Source organism: Cupressus sempervirens, chromosome 9, assembly GCF_028749045.1.
Source record: "Cupressus sempervirens isolate cs-2001-9-10 chromosome 9, ASM2874904v1, whole genome shotgun sequence".
NCBI lineage: Eukaryota > Viridiplantae > Streptophyta > Pinopsida > Cupressales > Cupressaceae > Cupressus > Cupressus sempervirens.
The window spans coordinates 273,664,069-273,676,512 of record NC_143126.1 but is presented as its reverse complement, the minus strand read 5'-3'; positions in this window follow the sequence as shown (position 1 = coordinate 273,676,512).

Sequence of the window (12,444 nt, the reverse complement as noted above, 5' to 3'; positions counted from 1 at the left end):
ATACGACGAGGGATCCCATGCAAATGAATAATATCCACCATGAAAACATGTGCTATGGAAGAATGAGTGTAGGATGCTCTCATGGGTGAAAAATGTGCTACCTTGGACAACTTGTCCACTGTCACCATGATACAATCATGTCTCCATGATGACATAGGCAACCCTATAATAAAATCAATAGATATTGTATCCCACTTCCACTCTGGAATGGTATGTGGCACTCAAGACATCTAGCAACAAAGTCAACAACATTGCGTTTCATCCCTGCCCAGAAGTACAACAATTTGAGATCAGCATGCATCTTCTTGACTCCAAGATGTGCATAATATGGTGCATGATGCACTTCTAACAAAACTAAGGTACAAAGATCACCCGACAAGGGTACATAAATACGCCCTAAGTGTCGCAATAGTCCATCAAAATCAAGCATATAACCTAAAAATCTCCCCTCAAGGGTACGTCTAGACTCGATCTTCGCCCTCACCTCCTGATACCAAGAGTCACTAGGCAAAGCCTCCAAAATATGGCTTCGCATATCCACTCCCAATGACATCACTGATACCTCATGTCGCCTCCTGCTCAAGGCATCTGCGACAACATTCTCCTTCCCTTTGATGTAATGAACATCAAAGTCATACTCACATAGGAACTCCATCCAACGACGCTGTCGTGCATTCAAGTTTGGTTGAGTAAAGATATACTGCAAGCTCCTATGATCGCTATGCAACTCAAACCTGTGTCCCAAAAGAAAATGCCTCCAACGGACAAGGGCATGCACTACGGCCACAAATTCCAAATCATGAGTAGGGTAGTTTAGCTCATGGTCCTTGAGTTTTCTAGACTCAAAAGCAATCACTCGACCATCCTGCATTAACACTGCACCCACACCTTCCAACGAAGCATCTGTGAAAACCATGAAATCACCTACAAGGTTAGGCACTGCAAGGATTGGTGCACTAGTCAAACACTCCTTAAGAGTAACAAAAGCTGCCTCACACTGGCCTGACCAAATGAACTTCTTCCCTTTCCTCTGAAGAGAAGTGATGGGATGGGCTACTCATGAAAAATCCTTCACAAAGTGACGGTAGTAACCCACTAATCCCATGAAACTATGAACCTCTGAGACATTAGTGGGTGCCGGCCAATCCATGATAGCATGAATCTTCTCCGGATCCACTGCAATTCCATCACCAGTGATGATATGCCCCAAATACTTCACCTTTGACTGGAAGAACCCACATTTACTCAAGTTTTCATACAACTGATGGTCTCTCAAGCACTGCAATACTTGACACAAATGGACTTTGTCCTCCTCCATAGTCTTTGAGTAGATCAATATGTCATCCAAAGACACAATGACACACTGATCGAGGTACATGCAAAATACCCCATTCATCAAACTCATGAACACTGATGGTGCATTGGTCAAACCAAAAGGTACAACTGTGAACTCATAATGCCCATATCGTGTACAAAATTCTATTCGATGAATATCAGCCTCTTGGATACGAAGCTGATGGTATCCCGACTTTAGATAAATCTTCGAGAACACTCGTGCTCCCTTCATCTGATCAAACAAGTCATCTATCCTTGGCAAAGGATAACGGCTCTTCACCGTCACCTTATTCAATTGTCAGTAGTCAATGCACAAATGCAAAGAACCATCCTTCTTCTTCACGAAGATGATTGGTGCACCCCACGGGGATACACTAGGACAAATATGGCCCTTGGAAAATAATTCCTCCAACTGCAACTTGAGCTCACTCAACTCCTGAGTAGTCATGCAGTAAGGAGCTCATGAAATCGGTTCTGCTCCTGGTACAAGATCGATTCAAAAATCAATGTCACAATGCGATGGCATACCTAGAATCTCATCAAGAAACACATCAGCATACTCACGAAGGAGTGGGTGATCATCGAGTGTTACCATATGGCTCTCGGCTTCCTCAAGATCACTGAGAGATACAAGAAACAATTGACAACCCTTTCACACACTTCGCTTCAGCTGATTAGCTGAGATCATACGAAGCGAGACTAGTCGCTAAACTCCCAAAAGTTCCACCTGCCACCTGTGTCATCCACACACTGTACCACCTTACGATGGCAATTGATATTGGCCTGATGGGCAGCTAACCAATCCATGCCCAACACAATGTCATACGATCCCAGAGGTAGAATGCATAGATCCACTATGGTGGTGAAGGTTCCCAAATCCAAACAACTCCTAACCAATGAGTCAACAGCCACCTTAGAACTCGTGGCTAACTCAACCTGCCATCTATCAACCTGACACATTGCCACTAGCCCACATCGCTGAACAAGAGATGGTGAAATGAAAGAATCAGTGGCACCAGAGTCAAACAAAACTAAAGTTGAAATACCATGCAACATACCTGTAGCCTCGACTACCGTACCTTGATGCTCAGCTTGATGGTTGTCAACCGCCACAAAGACTCTATGATTTCAACCTGCATCTCCTACAGTAGGCTCAGATCTCGCTGCACCCTTACCAAGTCTTGTAGATGGTTTGATGGGAAAATCATAAGATTTATGGCCAGGTTGGCCACAAGAATAACAATTCCCAAAAAAGTTGGGTCCTGTCCCATGACCACTTTGAGTAGCACTAGGATATGGTGCACTACCTCTGCTGGAAGTCTGCTGACTGAACTGAGGAGGACGATGTTGGTGAGATTTTTGTCCTCTGTTCTAATTATCTCCTTTCTTCCTTGAGGTAACATAATATTGCCCCCCTCTAGCCCTATGTCGATAATGACCTTTCTTACCCCCTTGAGGGGGTTCTGATTGGGTTTGATCCTTTCCCGTGGATTGGGTAAACTGAGAATCTTGTCCTGAATACCTTGCACTTTGGTTCTGAGAACCAGATCTGCTACTAAATCCTCTAGCCAAATTTTCCTCTGCAATATGTTCCTTCTCTACCATGAGCACAAGAGTCCTAGGCTGATGCATTCAGACTTCTCCAATGAGGGAATCCTTAAGGCCTCAGATAAAATGATGCGCTAAGAGCAAATCATCATTGTTGTAGCATGAATACTGCCTAAGTTCAAAGAATCAGATCTCGTACTGATCCACAGTCATATTCCCTTGACGGATAGCATGGAACTCATCAGCACGGGCCTCCTTGTACTGAGGAGATAAGAATCTCTCTTGGAATCTCTCCTCAAAAATCTCCCAGGTGAGATCTGCAATGCTAAGCTGAAGCTTTTGACTCTCAATATTCCACCAAATGGATTCGTGGTCCCTCAACTGCATAATTGCACAACAGGCCCTCATGTTGCTTGAATATGGATACATGGTGAAGTAGCGCTCCATGTCTAGAAACCAAGTCTCAGCCTTGAGGCCACTTCCCTTACCATCAAATGGTGGTGGTTTGGAACTCTGAAGGGACTTCATGATATCCAACCTGATGGAGTCCTCACTGTTGCGGTCTCTACCACCCCGACGGTTTCCTCTACCACCTGGTGGAGTAAGAGAATGCTCATGTTCACATTCCTCCTCTCTATGCTCAGAGTGATGGGAACCTCCATGATGAGATCCCTCTTCCTAATTCTGATTCTGCTGGCGCTCCTCAACACGAGGGCCCAAAAGAGCAAGAATCTGCTGGAGGACAGGCATCACCACCCCTCCGCCATTCTGATCACCAATATTACCATGTTCTTCCCCTCCTCCTTGATGTTCCTCTTCATGGTTCTCATTTCCACGGTTACCACTACGGGTACCACCACGGCCACCAGGCCTACGTGCAGGAGGCATCACTGATAGGAAGCAACAAGATAATGTCAGAATAATCAGATCAGAGCATAAGAGTTAGAACAATAAACCAATGAGATAACAGATAATAAAACAAGATAGCAATACACAATGGAAAGAAAAACCATAGTGGAAGCATAACACAGAGATCCCAATGTTGCAACATGGGCTCTAATACCAGATGTAATGCCTCGCTCGGAGATCCTTGGAAACAAGGATGAAAACAAGCCAGAACAATTTTTTTTTTACAAGTGTAAGTGCACATGATACAACCTACACAAACCAAAAGATCGCAATGGAAGACTGAAAGAAAACCAAGCACCAAAGGATCTCCAAATGCCACTACCAACCAGATCACAACCACGAAAATCACAAAGACCTACCAAGTTGAAAGACATAAGCTGACTCTTGGAAACTGGCTAAGTCTGAAATCCTGAAGCCCTGAAATTAGGCTAAGTCTGAATTTCTGAAGGCCTAATTTTTCCTAGAATCTACACCTTAGCTTGTAGAGGTCTGAAACCCATCTCAAATGAATCATTGCATATATTAAAATATATCTTAAGCAACTTATACTTAAACGATATATTTTAAACCTCGAAGGACAACACCAGAAACCCAAAAACTGAATTTCAAAAGAAACCCCCTGAATTCAAAATGTAACAACATAGGCTTCAAGAACACCCAAAAGGATATCTAGATCAACTCTCAAAATGATCGGATCACTACAAAAAGTGCCCGCTGTTGGTATGCGCAGGTTTTAACCAAAAGGCATGCGACACTTTTTACTAAGGGAGAGCGACACTTCTCCCTTACTACGTGCGACGGTTCTCAAGAAGGCGTGCGATACTAGAAAAGTATTGCGTGACATTTCTCGTGAAGCCGTGTGACACTCTTCCAGTGTCGTACGACACTTCTCTAGTAATGCATGCGACACTTTTTAGTTTCGTGCGACATTATTTCTATGGGCATGCGATACTTTATCAGTGTCGCACAATGCTGAAAAAATGTCGCCCATAGAAAATAAAAACACTTACAGAAACTCAAAAATGGGAAAAAAATGATAAAAGAACCTCCACACCAGGGAGTACTGGATCCACATCTCGAGGCCAAAGCACTCGAACTAGAATTGAGTAATAGAAATACAGAAAACAAAATCTAACCATCTATCAAACAAAGAAGGGAAAGTACATAAAGGAAACATCACAACAACTGAAATAACATCGCAATAATATAGATAATATTGCAATGAGCAAAATAACCAACTAAGTACGCGGTTCCTCCCAACTGTCAATGGCGTCATAGGACCATCGTGGGCCCTAGCCATCCCCCATGCATAACATCCCAAGCCACCGATTAGATCATCGGTGCTGTCGTGATAGGGACATCACTACTAAACATGCTACAATATAAGTAATGAAATCTAACATGCTAGTACTAACATAAGATAACCCTGTAATCAGATAACATCATCTACTACATGCTAATCATCATAATGAGGAAAGCATTAAAACTATCATCATCTAAGCATGATAACATCATAATGAGAGCATAAATCACAAGAAGCATACTCCGTATATCGAAGTACCAAGTGACACATCCAGCAACGATCATGCTAGAACAATAGACCGTCTTTGTACACTGATCCCTAGCAAGGGTGAAGGTAGCTACGCCTCCCAACCACGTGGCACCCATAGGTCCACACCCACCGTGCTGATGGAGATAATGATCCAACCACACACACACAAAACAACAACCAGGGCTAACACACATGCCAAGCAGTATGATGACTGATTCCAAGACAAAGATAATGCATAAACTACAGGTCCTGGTCAGACACCTCAATGGGCTACTACGTAGGGACTAACATCATGGAGAGTCGCTTGGCATTGACAAGCCCAAGCTAGTATAGGCAGCTACTCTTCTCAACAGAAGGCACACAACCTAGGGCAGCTACTCTTCACGACGGAAGGCGCACAACCCACACATTTTAATTATCTTGTATTTATTACCACCCAAAGTTTTAATTTAATTATCACTTATATAAAACTTCCTTTGCCAACCGGGAAGTAGTCACCAGGTTACAGGATAGAAGCCCCCTCCATATGCTACCCTACCCTACCCATGCTCATCCAACGATGAGTGCCCAAAGGCATGCAAACTCCCAACCCAACCCCAATGATCACAACTTTCGGAAGTACCACGGAAGATCGAGCCCCGCAGGTCACCCGACAATATACATGTGTGTGGCGCACCACCATCATAGAGATCATACACAAGGACAGGATGAGAATGCAAACAAAAGTCAATCGACCGAAAACATAATCGGGATGATGGATGCTACACACATCCCAATGCAACAAAAGATGAAAAAGTGTTTTGACTGGTGTCCAAACATATCATCCAGGTCCACGAACCTCAATGTGCCAAGAAAACCCGAGAAAATAGGGCAGCACACAAAACAAGGTAAAAACTCCAAATTTTGGAAAAATTCCAAAATTAAAACCCATTTGGCCTTGGGGTTCAAAAACCCCAAAAATCCAAAAATAATTGAAAACGAACACCGTATGCAAAAACGGCCAACATAACGGCCCAAAAACCCAAACCCCCATTTCAAAAATAGGTAAAACGTTCATACCCGACCAACCGGGCAGAACTAGCAAACAGAAATGGAGGGGAACACTAGTTCATAGCCTCCTAACATATTGCTACAAAAAATAGAAGCAAAAACAGAGAAAAAACATTAAAACGGGAAGGCCCTACCTGACAACAAAAAGGGCCGAAATTGAAACCCGTAGAATAAAATAAATACTCCGCTGAAACTGCTGAAACTTTCGGCAAAGCGAGAACTCCTCGAGCCGAATCCAACGAGACAAACCTCGCAAAGATCCCACACTCACAACTCCCACAACGAGAAAAACAATAATCCTTCAGAAGAGGATTTCCAAATTTGCTCTCCAAACTCAATTTTCCAAAATGTGAGAAGTGAATAATGAATTCACTTTTCCAATATTTATTCATTTTGAGTGAATAGCTGATAATGGAAAATAGCTAGCTGGAGTAGTTAAACCCCGAAGCAACCCAAACAAAAATAGGTTATTATCCGTAATGGAAATTCACCTAAGGCAAAGCTGCCAAAAATTAAATCCAAAAGATTAAAACCCGAAAACCCAAAATTACAGAAAAATACTTAACACTTTCGCGACAAATGCAAACTTCTAAATGCACATACATGTTCACTGGTTTAATCACATAATGCAATTGAGTTCGGATTTACTAATCACCGAAAGGTTTTAATATAAAACAACTAAATAAGGATACGTCGACCATATAGGAGTGACATTGGCAAAATATGAACAGCTAGATCACTAACTCCATAGGCCACTGCCAGGGATGTAATTCCTGCACACTAGAACACACAATTAAGTGCAATTGCATATAATATAATAGCCGAAGCAATTAAAGCATTTAATAACTCATTAATCCATTTACACCACTCACGTTCGCATTAATCATAAAATACGAGAATGAAGTAAATAACCATAGTATAGAATCCATCTCATAACATAGTCAACAAATAGGTCCAATACATCATATCACCAGATAATCAGTTATCATAGATCTACTGTCATCTCAAAATAACATCAACATGCAAATATGATAAACTGAACAACATAGCAACAAAGCATCTATGGTACAGAAATCAAAGTATAACATTCGACCCTCAGGTCATCTCAAGGTACAAATATCAAAAGAGTATCAAGTATCTCTTGAAACAAAAATAGACAAGGTACAGACTGCAAACATGAGAGGCACTACATGACTCCATCATAAAGTAAAACTTTTGCCTCTTCCTTTTAGTACTGAAAATCAGTGAATAGAGGCAACCATGTTTTTAACATTTGAAACTCATGAAAAGAAAACATGAAAACCAAAAGACGTCAAGTGCTGATGCAAGATTTTGATTTGCTGATTTGGCATAGGTGCAAGACTAAAAATCCTTTACACCACTAGTTAGACTTTGTAGAGTTTCCACCTCCTTACAAGAGGAATAAGAAATCATTGGTGTGATTTACTTTTTACAATTCACTTTCTTCTAATAGTAGATTGCAAGCAACACTTTAAAACTTATCAAGAATTTAAACCTCCTTTTCAAGAAACTATCAAAAGCTTCAGATCTGCCCATACAACTAAAAATCCTTCAAATTATGCAATGAAATCAACTAGGAACATATTGGTATAGAGATTTGAGAGTCACCACTCACACTTTGTGAGAAATAAAACATAATTTATCACTTGAAAAATCTGAACCAGATCTTCTGCTGTAGGAGAAATGCAAACCATCAAACCACTCTTGTAGATTTACAAACTTAGATAAGGGAACACAAAATTTATGCTCATTCTTGACTTTGAATTTTATCAACAACACTTGCAAAAACTAAATTTATTGAAGATAGACCTATAACAGTCATAGAACACAATTTACATCCAATTCTCACAACATACCATTGTCCATGAATAAAGCTTAATTGAGAACACAAAATTCAACAAGGATATGGAAAACACCTCACAACCCTATTGCTATAGCAAAAATTTTCTAATGCATTGAATCTTGTTTAAATTTTCAAAGTTTTTCTATCACACAGATTCAATACATTCCCCAACAAAGTTGCCATTTTGTTGGTGTTTTGAAATGTTACAAGTTTCAAATTACTCTAATGAGAATATGGTACATCTAGGGGCAACTAACTCCCATCTTTGACATATCATTTCAGACATCGGGCCAACTATAGGGAAAGACCCTTCTTCTACTTCAGGCTCTACAAAACCTAGGTGGGTGGACCTCAGATTCAATCAATATGGTACTAGTGCAAAAACATATTCCTAAATCTATTAAGCAGATTTAACCCTTATATCTCCTAATAACCCATGCAATGACATAGATCTACGGTAGCTAAATGCAAATCTATGAAATTCACAAGTTGAGTGAGGGCATCCTTTTCAGCTCTTCAACATGGAAGAGAAAAATGTTTGATTAATGATGTTGATTTTAGTGTATACTTTAAGAAACCCCCACTTTAGAAATAGTGTAAAAAATTGGCGAAAGGTGTAAAACACCTGACAAAAAAATTTAATTTTTGTGGCAAAAAAATTCAGTTTACAAAGAAAAAATTATAATCTTCATTGGCGAATCAATCATCATCTTTCGAACAATGTGTAAAATCTAGGCAAATTGTGTTGTTTTAAAGCCACAAAAATTATATACATTGGCAAACAAAAAATAATTATCATAGTAAAATATTAATGTTTTGGGCGAATCATTTCATTGTATGGTAACTTTTCAATTCACCTCTAGAGCAATAGAACATTCACCTCTCAAATATTTGACACATTATAATATAAGAAAATCTAAAGCTCAAAGTACATGGAGTTGAGTTGGCTTGATCATTTCTCAAAAGAACATTCATAATTTCATACAAACATCTCACATAAGAATGCAAACCATGTCCACATGATCTAGAAGAACTATATAACTAGAAGAACTATAAAGCTATCAGGATCCCACAATTTTAAGTATCCAGGTTGAAAGCAGATTAACTTCAACAAATAAAAACATAACAAAAGTATCATTAAGCACTTGGTAGGAACTTCACAGTGACACAATCTAGTTAATTTGAATGGAACTTCACAGTGACACAATCTAGTTAATTTGAATGGAACTTTACAGTGACCTAACTCAAGCTCTGAAGTGCAAAAGAATACACCAAAGAATATGTTCCCAATCAGAGAATAGGAAGTTGATCTATTTCTTGAAAATAAAATTAAAGACTCACACTTATAGAGATCAACCTCAAAAATTTTTCTAGTAGAGAAGCTATTATCCAGAACTTTAGTGGTCAGATAATATTCACCTGTTCATCATCTATCTAAAGTCTCCAAGATTACAATTTCTCCCTGTTCCTCCCTAAATGATATTTCCAGCTATAGCATAAAGATGAAGATCAACAACACTAAAATACCCAAAGCAAGCAAAAAGAAAGAGCACTTAAAAGCCAATTATTAGGTTGCCTCACCTTCTTCTTCTAGCAATACAAATGTGAATATAAAATATAAATAAACCTAGGCAAACATAAGAATGTTTGAAAGACCTTCATAAAAGTAAACTACCAAATTTCATGTTGTTGACTTGCAATAGGATTAGATATATACAATATTTTAATTGATCTAGAGACCAAACCTCAAATGAGAAATGGTGTCCTACATAAATTGTATGAAATTGCAATTTATTTATCTTTCTATGAAATATTGTGGTTGTACTATCTATCATAATGAACTAGAAACACATGTACACAAGTGGAGACCTGGGGGTTAATGACACTTCATGATAACAAAAAGATAGAGGAACCCCTAAAAACTACAAAGATCAACAAGCATCATGGGAAGAAAAGAAATAGGCAAGCTAGAAAGCCCTAATTTGTTTTTTTTAAAACTAGGTATATTGTATATGATATTATATTAAATATTCTGCTCCATTAGAGCAATGATTTTATATGAAAAATAAAGCACACATTTGAAGGGAATCGATTTGTAATGGTGCAAACTATATAATCTAAGTTGAGAATCATTTTCCTCTCTTCACAATAATTGGACATCCAGAGTCAAATGCTTGGACATCTGCAATCAAATGCTCTATATATAACCTCTCCTTCCATTACCTTCCAACAATAGGACAAAGACCAAGATCAAGCACACAAGTAGCGCAAACAAAGTCTAATAGCAAAATACATAAGCTTAAAACCTAGTTATTAGGTTACCTGACCTCCTTCTAGCAATATAAGTGTGAATATGAAAAAGCCCAAGCAAGCATAAGATACTCTCCAATAGAAGCACCTAATTTCTCATAGCTGACTTGCAATGGATCATGTATACACATCAGTGCAGTTAATCTATCACTCTATTTATAGGAAATTATATGCTAGTACTACCTTATTATTAAGTGAAGAAAACATTTTGAGTGGAGACTTTGGGGTCTTTGACACTTCATTTTACCATAAAAATAAAGGAATCCCTAGAAGCTACAGAGGCCATCAACCATCATGAGATGAAAAGAATCAAGAAAGTTCTAAAACTATATTCATGGTCTAGAATGAATATTCTAGACAAAAACATTGTAATTCTTTAGTAAATGCTTGAAAATGCATGGAAAACAGAAAACAAATATTAGGGAGTGCATAGAAGATTTATCAAACATGTAGAACATCCTTCTAGATCTTGATCAAAACATAACACTATAGATTTATATGCAAATATAATACCATAAAATGTCATATCTATCACAAATAACCATAAAACTAAAACTTTATACTTCATGTGATGTATGTTTCTCTTTTTATTGAGCTTAGTCACTTTCTTGAATCAAATCCTTTGGTAAACACACAATTGAAAGGTGAAAAAGAGTGATTAATGTAGTTTTCATCAAGGCAAACATAGCATGAATTAAAAAGTAATTCTTGCTAAAAAATCCATATGAATTAACAAGTAATTCTTGCTAACAAGTCCAGACTAAGAAAACGCATCACATCCCTTCATTAAAGACCAGGTCAATGATCATCATGAGTCATGCACAAAAAGAAATCAGCCAAATTTAGATTCTATAAAGATGCACATAAATTGTAACTGTCTATTAACATATTCAAATATTCAAATCAAGATTTTGTTCTATATCGATCACATACTTGGTTGCATGTCATGAATAAAACTGCCATCGCTGGAGAATTGACATGGCTCAGTTGAGTCAAGAAAAATGCTGGACTGAGGAAGCCAATTGATTGCATAACTTGCACCATTTGTAAAATATGCTCTTAAGAATTCAAACAAGGCTTATGAATCTCTATGACTGAAATAAGATAACACCAAGTGCTGAATTAGAAACCACACAAATTTAATTATGTAATTCTGAGTGCTGCAACATCATTTCAGACTAGTATATGTAATTTTGAGCATTGAAAAAGTCATTTACAAATTGGTACATGCAATGAAAGGTCACAATTTTAAATCACTTTTCTTGTAGATTTTTATTAGTTCTTGCATATTAAAAAGGAGCACTGTCATTTCAATTTTATCACTGTTGAGTTGAGAACAACACATTTTAAATAACTAAAGTGTGTGTGACAACCATTTTTAACTTTATCAAATTATCAAACTATCTTAGAGATATCACTTGCTGTTTGAAATTTGTTGACATACTAATACAATTCTTTGTGCATTTCTAAGCCCTATAATTGGTATTGGGAAGTAAGCAACAAGCTACAAAATTAAAACTTAATAATTTACTGGGAATTATGTGCCTTTTAATGTCATTGTTATGTCTGTGAAGGAATGAACTCAATGCATGATTTTGTGTTAGGTAAATAAGTTATAATGCCTTTATATGATAATTCCTCATCAGTTACCTAAACCCAAATAAGCCACTGATGTATTGAAATTGTTGGGACTCTGAAACCATGGGTGCTTTTCTTATCTTTATTAATCTTGAGAAGAAATGAACTTAAAATTCTTGTTACTTGTGCTATATATATCAAAATTGTGTTTCTATTGTTCTATTATGCCTTAATGTTCTCTAAATTGTCTTGGGCATCAAGCTATTGGCAAGTGTGATACTCTCTATCTTTGGCATTG